At 56.8% G+C, this 12,604-nt stretch overlaps 1 long non-coding RNA gene across 10 annotated transcripts in view; it reads left to right on the top strand.

Moving 5' to 3' along the window:
• LOC120884633 (uncharacterized) overlaps positions 1 to 11,817 on the top strand; it is a 55,894-nt gene extending 44,077 nt beyond the window's left edge. For 6 of the 10 annotated variants that reach the window (XR_013429841.1, XR_013429832.1, XR_013429833.1 and 3 more), the window contains 4 exons: positions 373 to 536; positions 3,219 to 4,048; positions 4,998 to 6,274; positions 6,398 to 11,817. This is a non-coding gene — a long non-coding RNA (uncharacterized LOC120884633). The remainder of the gene's footprint in view (positions 1 to 372; positions 537 to 3,218; positions 4,049 to 4,997; positions 6,275 to 6,397) is intronic. The other 4 variants (XR_013429834.1, XR_013429842.1, XR_013429838.1 and 1 more) reach the window with 4 other exon arrangements.
• Positions 11,818 to 12,604: the final 787 nt, after the last annotated feature.

The following is a 12,604-nucleotide window of genomic DNA, read 5'->3' as shown; positions in this document are numbered from 1 at the left end:
CTTCATTCACATTTCTATTTCCTCTTCTAAAGTATGAGCTTCCCCAGGGCTATGGCCATGTCTTAGTTGCCTGTTCCTAGCACTAAATAGGCACCAGATATATAGTAGGTGCTCAAAAGAACTACCCAAGACTAGTGCATGGGTAGATGTGGTCCTGCCTATTAATTACAGTCTTGCAGTAGACTTCTAGGATTGGCTTTTGCTGTCCCATAAGGAGACTCTGATGTGGACAGCCTCACTGGACATGTCGACCCAACGTCTTGTTGCCCAGGGATTAGTTGACACCTGGTTCTGGAGACGAACCTCAGAAGTGAATCTAGGCAGCAGGCGTCACTTGGGCAGAGGCTCAGAGGAGCAGATGCTCTGTTTCAGTGCTCAGCCAAGGGCCAGAAGCAAGTCACCTGGCCTCCTGGGGAGCGGGAGCATCAGCCGGTAAAGCGACTACTTGAGGTCACCGTGCAACCTTCCCTGGATGTTCAAATGGCAGTCATGGAGGCAGAGACTGGATTGGTCCCAGTTTCCTCCATGTTGCAGAGGTAAGGATTGTGACGCAGACCTTGGTGTAATGTTGGAGACAGCACTGGGGGACTCCTCTTTCTCAGAGCAAGGAGCTGGGCTCAGCAGCACCCTGTCCTGCCCGTGACCAGGGATGGCCTTGCTGTGGCAGAGACCCATGTGGGGGCATGGGTGAAGGTGTCCCACTCACATGTCTCTAAGACCAGAGATGGCAGGGTAGCCTTCCTAGTTGGGGATTTCTGGTTCCACGACAGAGCAAAGAAGTGGCCCCGGATACAGGAGGTGGCTGATGTCACCACCCCAAACCATATTACATCCCTCCACCGATGACAAATTGCTTTGTTCCTTGAGAGAGAGAAGCAGTCTGTAAAGGAGACTGTCATAACATGTGCTCTCTACTTCCTAAGCTTATTGGAGGCCTGACCCCGAATCCTTGAGATGTTCCTCATTGAACCTCTTCTCATTACTTGGTGAAGGAGTCAGAATTAGTAATGGGGACACCCCCCTTTGCGGGCCCACTTTCAATTACCAGAAGATTTAGAGGACTCGGGGGGTCTGCTCATCTCTGCTGCCCTGCGACCTCTGACTCTGATTCTTTTATCTCTCTCTGGACGTCCCCCATCCCGGCAGGCCACACTGCGCTGGCTAAATAAACCCTGCAAATCTAGCTTTTGTGTCCCGCTAATCCTTTTATTTCCTAAATCTGATTTAATCCGAAAGGCTTCCTTTCATCTCCCCAACTGTCCACTGGGTCACTCTGCATCCCATAAGCAGTCCTTGCAAACCCCAGAGTGACCTGCAAAGCTTCCCAGTGTCCCCCTGATTCTCATTAGCGCCTGGGCAGACGAGGTAACACCTGCCAAGTGGCATCTTAGAGAAAGGCCCCTTGGAGCCATGGCGGCCACTGTGCCCAGTGAAAGTCAAGACCTGCACATCCCGGCTCAGGAGGATGCCCGTCTGCCTGCAGCAATACCAGCCCTCTCCCCTGACATGCCCAGGGCTGTGGAGAGAGGAAGAAAGGCTGAGATTCTGACCTCTAAAACCCTGGACCACCGGCAGAGAACAAAGTTGAGTTGCGTTCAGGGAAACAGAAGGCCCAATTCATGCTAAATAAATTTTATATAGTTTGACTTAAGTGAAGATGAGCCTTGGGTTTGGGGGAGGGATCCTAGTAATGAAGACAATTTCACTGCCGAGAGAGTGGCCATACAGCAAATCCCGATATTATCTAAGATGGACATTTCTATTTCAAGTTCTTCTAAATTCCCAGTCGTTACATTTATAACTTGCATCATGAAAACCTGATATCAAACTGCAAATCACTGATATCAAACTTGATATCAGAGATTTGCAGTTGCACCCGGGATGCCTCTGTCCTGAGCGCTCCTGCTCCTTCCTGGTAGACTCGCACTCCTGGGCGTGTTCCTGCCTTGTCTGGACTGACTAGTTCCGAGAGGAGCTGAGGGCGTCCTGCCCACCTAAACTGCAGCTTCCGTGTGCCTTAGGAGGCTGCACAGGGTGCCATCACAAGGACAGCGCCCTTGCCATGAGCTTGACAATGAGCGTGGAACCGCTCCAGGGCCGGTGTGGTCAGCAGCTGGATTCTCACTTGATTAGTCAGTATGGGGACAGGTCTCAAGAAAAACGCTCTTGCAAGAAAAGCCCGTGGGGTGGAGAGGAGAAGGAAGTGTGGAGGCAGGTGGGCCCAGGAGGCCTGGCTCTCCCTAAGCTCTCCCCGTGGGTGGCCAGTTTCACTGCTGTCTGCCATCTGGCTGCCCCTGGCTCTAATCCCACCTGCACAGGCAATCTCCAGACCCCCATTCTCTCCACATCCCTCGTGACTGACAGGGTGCCGCTTGGATGGTGGCCCGTGGAGCACGTTCTTCCTCCTAGGAGGCTAGGACTGCTGGTCGGGGCTGCTGTGTCGCCATCTCTGGGGGTAGGCTCCTGGGAGTCCATCGAGGACAGCTCCTTTCTGTGCTCTCCAGACGAGGACTGAAGCAGGGCCTTGCGGGGCCCTTCGGTGGCACCACCTCCCTCCTGGAGTGCTCTTTAGACTTCAGGGAATAGAATCTGCTGCGGGTTTCCCAGCCTTTCCCACCAAGTGACCAGTGCAGTGTTTACACATTGACAGGAGCGCAGACGATCCATTGTAGAGAATGCAGACGTTTCTGGTTTTTATAATGTTATAAGATGACCCAGGATGTCCTGCCACTGCAGAACCCTGGGCTGGACGGATTGATGTGCCATGTCCTTCCTGGTGTGTGCCCAGGCCCGCCTGTCCTGAGAGGTGCTGGGGCCCACATGTGGCACAGGTCTCTGCTAGGCCCCCTTCCCACTGTGTATGTTCCTAAAGCTCCACCATGCTACTGGGACCAGTCCTGCTCCTCATGGCTTTCTAAGTAGTTTTCCATCCACTTCCAGCTCCCCTAGACTGTCAGCTGCCTCAAAGGCCAGGGCCCCATCATCCCAGAAATGCCCTACACAAGGCCAGGCCCACAGCGGGAGCTCAGCGCATATTTAAAAAAAAAAAAAAAAAAAAAAAAAAGGCCACTACCTGAATGTGCTCCCTTGAATTTCTCTGCTGAAATCTGCTTCTGATTTGTTGGGTGGGATGTCAACCCAGGAGAATGTGAAACTTGAAAAATGCCATATGTCTAACCTATAGGATTCCTTGAGAAATACTTGATGTTTATTTTTAGGGTGAAATTTCCACCAACAGCGCACAGTACAGTGGGCTGTGCTCTCTCCACCAAAAAACAGAACCTCCTGTGGTGCTTGGATGCTGGAAGCCGTGAGCTGAATGGAGTTCTACATCCCATAGAACAGGAGGACCAGGGACACCCAGCTCCTCAGGATGCACTGCAGCCCAGTGCCCGCGGCCCCCACGCGTGACACACGGCATCCTCGGATCACGTGATACCTAACCCTGCGGGTGATATCCTTGGTGCCGTGTGGCTCAGGGAACGAGGACCATGATGGGTAGGCTCAGCACAGATGAGGTTTTTTAGGTGCCTTTAATCTGCAGCGGGTTGGTCCCTGCACTGGGGCCACGGGGACCTCTCTCCACCTACAGCCCAGGACAATCTGAAGAATGGGCGGGTCGCTCCAGGCGTCTGGTTGTCCTGTGCGAACAGACCCACCCACCGCTTGAACATTTGATTTGAATATTTACATTGATACTTGCCAGCGAGTGTTTGAACGTCCGTGTGTCTAGTATTTTGAAGGTTTTAATGAACATTTTCCTTAAGAAGTAGGTGGCTTGTGTTTGTCTAATGGTGTTTAGGCAGCATTTAGCTCATGGAATGCACTGTGTCAAAAACAGAGAAAAAGGACATATGGGCGCCATCCCCAAAGAACTTACTGCCTTAAACACAGAAGGAAGAAGGCAGGCACCAAAAAGAAAAAAATGCAGAAAGGCGCCCCCAGGAGCCCTGAGCGTCCACTGGAGCACAGCGGCATTGGAGATGGACACACCCCAGGGCCCGGCCCGACCCGCTGTGCCTGTGAGCACGCAGCTCGTCCCCTGAGGGTAGGTACGTGGGTGTGCAGAGAGGGCCCTGAAGTGGTGGGGGTTGCCCACTCCAAACTCCAGGAGCAGAACTGTTAAGTGCCCTCAAAATATTCAACAGACACAGCCTGCAGCTCAGGGCAAGAGCAACCAGCACTGGCCGCCTGGAGTACAGGACCCCGGGCCTCACACTTGAGCAACAACACGGAAGAGGGCAAACAGTCCTCCGCATCCCCAAAGTGAACCTAAACCTGCTTCTATTCCAGAGTCACTTAAATGTAAACAAGCATTAAGTTATGTAGGGTCCTCATGTTCTTCATCAGTGCTAAAACCCGGGCGGGGGCGGGGGGGGGTGACTACAAGACAATTTCTAGTTTCAGGAGGAATGGTGGCTCAGGGAAAAGCTCAGTTCTGGAGATGTAAGGCTGTAAGGTTGTGTTTCTACACACGAGATGATGGGATTCTGAAAAGTACCTGTTCTAAGATAGTCAGATAGGTACTTGACCTATAAATCAGGTCAGGTGCCCAGCCACAGTGGTATGGGTGCCCATCATTGTTTAGGGAACTCTGCTTCCATGGAGGTCAGAGCCTTTGGGTCCACAAAGAAGGAGGGAAGCACAGTTGGTGGAAAGAAGGCTTCACCTAGGTCTCCTGGGTTCTCAAGCAGTGGACATACCCTCAGGTGGGATATTTCTGTTCTGTGAGAACTTCCTAAATGCCAACTTTCATTTCAATGTACACCTTGAAAAATCACTTGGGTCAGTGGATCATTCTCCAGAGGGACCCCTCGAGCAGGTGTGGATGGAGTGAGGGTGCAGCAGGTGGCTCCGGAGGCCCCATCTTCCGAGGGCAAAGAATTCTTTCTTTTAGGGAGACATTAGCCTTCTCTGTTGGTGAAATATGTAACCAGGAGGATTCCATGGGGTGTCAAAAGGGTCCCCCATATCAGAAATATTTCCTGCAATTTCAGGACCCCAAACAGATGTTTGAGCTTGAGTCTGCACGTGAGGGTCCCAGGGCCAATAGGGAGCCCAGGAGCAAAGGCCAAGACCCATGAACAGGTGGCCACTGGTCCAGCCAGTGCCTGGAGGCGTGGGCAGCAGGTGGGGACCCAGTGCCTGGCCCCAGGTAAGATCCCCTGAAGAAGATGAGGGGAGTGGCAGCGAGACTGTGAAACAGGAGCCAGTGTCACCACTGCAGCCAAATCAGTGAGGCCATCGGACACCAGCACGGCCCTGTCCTAGCTCCTCTCTGAGGCGGGTAGCCCTGGAGGCTCAGTGTAGCTGGAGTCCTCAACAAATGATCCAACGACTAGTTCCTGCTGGCCCCGATGGCCCTGAACTTGCATAGCTCAATGACACACAGATTAGAGACTTGCGGGCACATTGCTCCCACCCCTTCAGAGATGACCGCTCCTCCCCAACTCTTCCTCTCTAAGCCTCCCCAACAGGTGACACGTGGCTGGAGGGGGATATAGTCAGTGTCCCAGTGCGAGAAGTGTCCTGGTGACGCCTGCCTCATACTTACCTACGGTTGTCACTCAACAAGCAACACAATGATGATGCAGAAATCACATGGCCACTCAGCGGAGCCAGGCCCTGCCTTCCTCCCTGGCCAACACTTCCCTGGCCTTGGGTTTCTGAGCTGCAGAGCTCCAAAGAGGCTGAGCGCCCTGCAGCTGCCCCTGGGATGCAGCAGGCTCCAGAGAAGTGCCACTTCCTACGGCCAGAATCAACATTTTCTGTTGAATGTTTAGAAGGCAAAGGCCATTGAGAGGGTACCCAGAAAGGCCCTCCTGCCATACAGTGTCCCTGTGGCCTCAGCTCACCAGGACTGCAGGAGGAGCATAGGGCTGGGGACCCAAGCAGCCGAGTCAGGGAGCACTGGAGTGAATGTGCCCGGCTTGGAGCCCACAGGAAGGGCTGGAGGTGAGGAGCAGGCCCGAGGGAAGGGGAGGAGCCAGCAGAGCCAGCAGAAGCCCACGCAGGCCACATGTCCGTCACTCTCCCGGGGTCCACACTCCCGTTCACGGGCCAACGTCTGGATCTGGTGGTGACGAGGCTGCCCCAGGACGCAGTGAGTGGTCATGCTGACTGCCCAGTGCCCCAGCCACGTGGCTGCCCCTTATCCCCTGCAGGTCACCTCGGGGACACCAAGCACCCTGCCAGTTGCGGCTCTGCTTGTGGTTTTCGTCCTTCAAACGTGTGAAGCAAACCAACGTTGAGACAGATGGACGCGAGCACGTGGGTGAGATTCACGGCGCAGGCTCTGGACGAGACGTGTCTGTTGCTGTGACCCTCAGCTCAGCCTCCCAGAGCTGGGGGCACAGGGTGCTTCACTGCACCCAGCTTGAGGTCACCTCTTTTCTAGTGGCGCCACACCATCGAGAGAGACAGCAAACGTGTTAGGTCACCGTGGTGTGTAATTCAACCAAACAGACTCGCCTTTCCTCCGGCCACGTCATTTGGTGTCATGGTAAGAACAGCAGGCTGGTGTCAGAGAGCGGGGTGCTCCCGTCCCTGTGTGAGAAGGATGAATTGGTCCTGTCCCCTCCACACCCTGAGAGCCCTCCTCGTCTTCTGCTCACCGTAAAAAGCAGGGAAGTGGGCACTTGCCCACTGCAGCCCCCAGGTCCCTGCAGGCGAGGGACTGCACCGTCCCGAGCAGCCTCTACCCACTCGTGTTTGCAGTGCTCAGTGCGGCCGCTCCCGAGCTCTACCTTGGCCTTTCGCAATCCCACATGCTCTTACTAAGGAAATCCCTCTGCCACGTGTGAGTCACCAAGTCCCACTCATTACTCCAGCCGAGACCCTGCTCCCGACTGTGCTCTCTGCCCAGCTCGGACCCTGTCCTCCACTGGACGAGGCCCCGCACCACGCACTCAGCAGGTCCACAGGGGGAGATGGCACCTCTTGGCCTAAGTCTTCTCGGATGCCACTGCGTCCTCCTGGGCTCCTCCTTCCTGGAGCCTGCCCCCTCCCATCTCAGCTCCTCTGCAGCTGTCCGGCGTCCCCCCACCCCACCCCCTGCACACTCCTGGGTGGCACACTGGCCCAGACATGCCAGCCTTCCGCTCTCCTCTGGGTGTGGAATGCAGGCTCCTCTGCCTTCCCCCTGCTGCCCGTGCTGGCCAGTGCCACTCTGGACTAGCTCCTGAGCCCTGGGCTCCAGTGCTCTGGTCACACAGCTGTGACCCCGGGACCCCAGGGCTTCTCAGAGCCCTGTGTGCCCTGCCTGCATGCAGAGAGTCTCGTGGCGAGTGCTCGATGCCCGTGGCTGATGTGAAGAGCAGGTGAGTGGGGAAGGTGGTGAAGAAATAGGCAGGGACAGGAAAGTGACCGTTCCAGGGGACACACACATGGACGGAGCCTCAGGAGCTCCGGAATGTGCCCGTAGGAACTGGATCCCAGGCGATCTGGATAGGAGCTGGAGCCCTAGAGGCCAGCAGGCTCGGGGGTGGTGTGCTCACAAATGGGGTTCGTGCCTCATGAGGGAGGCCACAGAGAGCTGGGAGGCCTCTGTCATGAGAGGACCCAGGGAGAAGTGCCGTCCATGAACTGGGAAGAGGCCTCAGCAGACACACAACCTGCCGGCACCTGGCCTTGGACTTCCAGCCTCTGGAACCGTGGGGAACGCGCTCCGGCTGCTGGTCTGCCGCCCTGTTTAGAGTATCGTCACAGAGCTGGGTGGAGAAACAGGCAGGAGGGTTAATGTCATCATCATTTCTATAATTAGGACTCTTTCGACTTCTTACTCAGCTACGTCTGTTTTAGACCAGGGCCTCTGGCATGTGGGCAAGTGCCCTGCCCCTGACACTCCTGAGGGCTCCCTCCTGCCAGCTGTGCCCACCCGAGGCAGCACTGGACGAGACAGAGAAAGCTGCCCTCGGGGGAATTCCAGGTCAGGGGCCCAACGAGCCCCGAAAGCCTAAAGTACCCCACGAAGTGACAAATACAGAGGGGACGCTGAAGATGGGCACAGGGACTACGACATGGGCAGCAGAGGTGGGTGGCCTAGAGCTGGCCCCTGAGTGACGGGCAGCAGAGGTGCCCCTGAGTGACGGGCAGCAGAGGTGGGTGGCCTGAGAGCTGGCCCCTGAGCGATGGACAGCTGAGAGTGGGTGGCCTAGAACTGTCCCCCTGAGTGAAGACGGTCAGGGGCGATCCCTATAAGGAGGAGCCCCCCTCCTGCTGCGGGCACATTCCAGGTGGAGAAACAGACTCGGGTCCTGCTCTGGGACCAGAGTGCAGGTTACAGAAGAAGGCCACTTGTCACCCCAGTCCTGCAGCACGTCAGAGCAGGCCTAAGTGCAGAGGGACCCATCCAACCTGGCTCTGGGAACAGAAAGCCTTCAGGATGGGAGGGAAGAGAGGAGCTCAAGGACAGGGAGGGACTATGGGTGCCCGTGGGGAGCGGCCACCCCTCTCCTGCCTCGGTACCGCCACACCTTGGGTTTCCAGCTTCCTGCTGGGCACTCTGCGTCCGCAGGGCTGGGTGACCACCTCATTAGGAATCCTGCCGAGCCTGGCCTCCCCTGCCTGAGGGGCTGGCTGGCCGCAGGCTCCCTGAAGTGCTGGCCAGAGGCCAGCAGGCGTGTCCCCGACTCAATCGGGCACTGTCCATGCACCCAGGTCACCCGCACCCTGCAGGAGCTGTGGAGCCTCAGACAAGAGGGCCTCAGAGAAGAAGTTGGCCACTGGCCCCGTGGTACCAAGAAGAGTCTGAAGGGGGTTCTTTCCAGTAAGAGGGAAGTGACCCTAGAGATGGGCTCACAGCCGAGGCTGCACCGTGCGGAGGCTGCAGCAGAGTGTGGGCACTCTGCCCCAGGGCTCACCTCCTGCATGTTCCTGTGCCGCACCTTGAGTGCTCGCCAGTCCTGATGGCTGGTCCTCAGGCCTGCCCTGCACCAGGGCCTAGAGAGGAGGTGCATCTGAAGGAGCCATGGCCCAGGGGACGGGGGACAGGGACTTCACAAGCCCCCAGCTCTCCTGAGCAGCCCTGTGGTGCCCACGCCATGCCACCTGCAGCAAGCCCACCCCTTCCCCTGCTCCATTCCTCACGCTCACCGTCCCCCTGTTGAAAAGCTAACCCTGGGCCACCTCAAGGCCCATCTGTCCCCACCAGTGTGAGTTTGACTCATGGGACTCTGTCCTCAGCTGAGGCAGTGGGAACTGAAAAGCCTGATGGGAAGGAGAGGGACCTGAACAAGCCGGGTGGCCAGGGCCCTGATCCTGGGACTCAGCAGGATGCCCGGGCTGTGCACTGCACCCAGGGCCACAGGGCCACTGTCCGTGGCCAACAGAGCAGACCTGGAACAGAGGGTAGCAGTGTGGGGTCCCGAGTGGCCTTCCAGGGCTCACCCTGGCTCTCTGGTCCTCAGAAGCAGTGAGGTGCCTGAGCTCCTTGAAGTTGAGGTCTCCCCACAGGCAGGGCAGTGGGCTGAGAGGGGATGTCTGGGGACTTGCTGCAGTCCTTTGCAACCTGGCTCCAGGTGACAGTGCCATCTAGACTCAGGCCCCAGGCCCATAATGGGTGGCAGTGGTGACATTGAGCCAGTCCACACCATAGCCTCCTTGCCTTGTGAGGTGAGGCAGAGCTGGCCTCCGGGGCAGAGGGATTGTCCAGCCTGGGTGCTGATCACCTGTGGTGGGCAGGGAGGCTGCCCAGCACCAGGCACCAGATGTATGGGACCCACATCCACTTCTTCCCACTCCTGGAACCATCCAATGTCAGCTGAGGACGACTGACTAACTTTAGACACAGTGAGTTCACAATGTGAGGCGAAGTCCCCAGGACCTTGGTACGTGCTCTGCCTTACGTATCCCAGGATGTTCACAGCACGTACAACATGTGTGTACACAGACACACTCAAGCAATGACACACACGTAATACACAAGCCTACATGACTCACACACCCGAATGCTGAGACACACAGGTCACACACAAGTACACACTCACACCAACACTGACACACACTGGCTGTGTACACTCACACCTTCCTGCACACTGGAGCTCGCCTTCACTGCTGCACAGGCCGGGCGGGGAGCAGTCTGAAGACAGAGGCTCTGCAGAGGGAACAGCCTGATGGGAGCCACCAAGCCCTCGGGGTGTCGGGAAGCCCTGGAGCTAGGAGGGACTTTCCGCACCACAGCCCCCAGGCCCAGCCTTGCAGGCGCTCCCCCCAGCTCCCCCCACGGCCACCCAACTCCAGCCTGTCAGGAGAGGTACTTCCTTAAAGCAGGGCTGGGGACAGACTTGCCACTTCAAGACGCTCTGTTCACCGGAGCGATGCGGGATTCCTTCCCAGGACACACACCCCAGGGACGCCGCTGGCCTCCCGGTTCACCTGTGTTCTTGTGGACACCTGGGAGAGGAACGCTCCTCCCCAGGCCCACCTGGAGTCCAGCCTGGGCGCTGCCTGCTGGAGTCCGGGTCAGGTTGACCCTGGGCTGTCAGGAAGGCTGCCAGGGAGCCGTCTGGCCTGCCGCCCGCTGCACACCTGAGGCTGCCTCCCGCCTGCCGCTGTCCTGGGGTGGAATCCCGCCCTGGGTTCAGCTGGTACCGGGTCAGCCTGCACCCTCTCCAGGGAGGCCTGCGGGACCTGGGGGGGGGGAGGACGGGGTAGGACCCCCTCCGTGGTCCCCTCTCTGCCTGTGCCCGGGTTCCAGCCCTGGTGTAGACCGGGGAAGCGCCTGGGGTGAGGTCCACTGATGTCCCAGATGCCACCTCTGGCCCTCTGGCTTCCGCCAGGCTCACGGTGTGGACATGCTCCATGCGGGATTCTGATATGGCTTGTCCAGGGCTTGAGTTCAAGACGCTGGCTCACACAGGAGGTGCGCGTCCAGGGACGAGGGGAAAAGGAGAGCGACTCCCACCATGAACCCGCTCCCAGGTCCCTGACAAGGGAGGCCGAGGCGCCCGCTCTCTGCAGCTGCCCCCCTCCACGTCCTCTTCAACTCCAGACAACCTGTCGGTGTGAATGAAATTGGTCGACAGTGCATACCAGTTCACTGCCTCGGTTGTGACCGGTGAAGGTCTCTGAACTTAATGAAATATCCCTGGGCTGGGCTGGGGCTCAGTGTATAGCGCTTGTCTCCCACACTCAAGGCCCTGGGTTCCATCCTCAGCACCAGATAAGATCAATAGATCAATGAACTCTGAGAGCTGGGAGAGGTAGGGGCGTTTCCTGTTCCCATGGAGCCAGTGGATGTGGATTCAGCCGTCAGTTCTCTGGAGATGAAGAGCCGTCCTCTGCCAGCCCCTGCCCAGCCCCTGAGAATCCAGCAGCGAGGAGAAGAGACCAGAGTCCCACCTTCCAGAGATCCTAGATGGGGCTGCCACAGGTGGCAGAGTGACAGCTTGGGGACACCCATGCTTGCCCTCCTCGCTGTGCGCTGACCAGTGCAACAACTTGGTAAGCCGAGCTCGGAAGGCCTGTCTGAGAGGAAGTCGCTGAGGCAGGCACAGATCGATGGCGTTTCAAAATTGTGGAGATCCCAGCAATTTTTGTTAACTCTACCATTTTCCAGACAAGGGAACTAAGCCAGGGATTTGACCAACCTAGTAAATCGCAGCAAAACCCAAACCCGCAAAACCCACAAACTCGTGTGCACAACGAAGCAAAGCTCATTTCTCTCCCCAGGGCCAGTTGACAAGGCGGACTTTCTGGGTGGGTCCCCGTTACAGGTGCTTTGTTCTTTTCCAGAGGCTCAGTTAAAATGTCTGCCTCTAGATCTGTTTTTATTCCCTTATTAAGGTTTATAAAAAATAAACTCCTAAGTCAAAAGCGGTTCCCGAGTGAGCACGTTGGGATTCTCTGGTCAGGCCGCGTCCTTGGTGTACGCGGTAGTCACCATGGTCACGCTCCTCTCCTGAGGACGAGGTGGCTGTGGCTTCAGAGCCTCGTCCCTTGTCCTTGCCAGTGTCATCAACGCACAAAGCTTCTGCTTCTCTCAGAATCTTTAATTACTCCGTGCTTTTCTCAACCCCTTCATTATTACAAGCAATTAAACTGCAGAGGTAACGTCATCGTTTGGACATCTGGAAGAGATTACACCATTCTCATTTCTCTCCAACCAAACCCCCCTAAGAGCCAGGCAAAGACCCCCAGGGCTGAGGTGGGCGGGTGCCAGGCAGGGGGATGTGTGGGGTCAGCCCAGGAGATTGTCCCAGCTGATCCCTGGGTCTCTGGTGCCTGGACACAAGTTACCCAACCTCTGGGGACCTCAGTCCCCACCTGTAAAGAGGCCTGCTGTCCAGGTCACGGAGACGCTTAAACTCATGGGTCTATGAAAACACTCAAGAAGTGCTCTACAAAGTCCGGCAAAGCCCTTATTTGATAGAGATTCAAAGCGTTCTGATCTTATTGAGGCAATCAGATTGACAAGACAGTAGGACACCAAGTTTGCATGAGTTTTAAAGCGGAAATAGGAGTTTTGAACAAATTTCCTGTGTTTGGTGAAAACCTGGGGCCAGATCCAGGTATCCTGGGCACAGGACCCTCAGACCTTGCAGGACTCCCCGGCTGGGCTTCGGGGACACCAGCAGTCTGCTCGGCTCTCAGGCTGAAGACTGCG

Source organism: Ictidomys tridecemlineatus, chromosome 13 (assembly GCF_052094955.1).
Source record: "Ictidomys tridecemlineatus isolate mIctTri1 chromosome 13, mIctTri1.hap1, whole genome shotgun sequence".
Classification (NCBI taxonomy): Eukaryota; Metazoa; Chordata; class Mammalia; order Rodentia; family Sciuridae; genus Ictidomys; species Ictidomys tridecemlineatus.
This window is presented reverse-complemented; position numbering and strand designations above follow the sequence as displayed.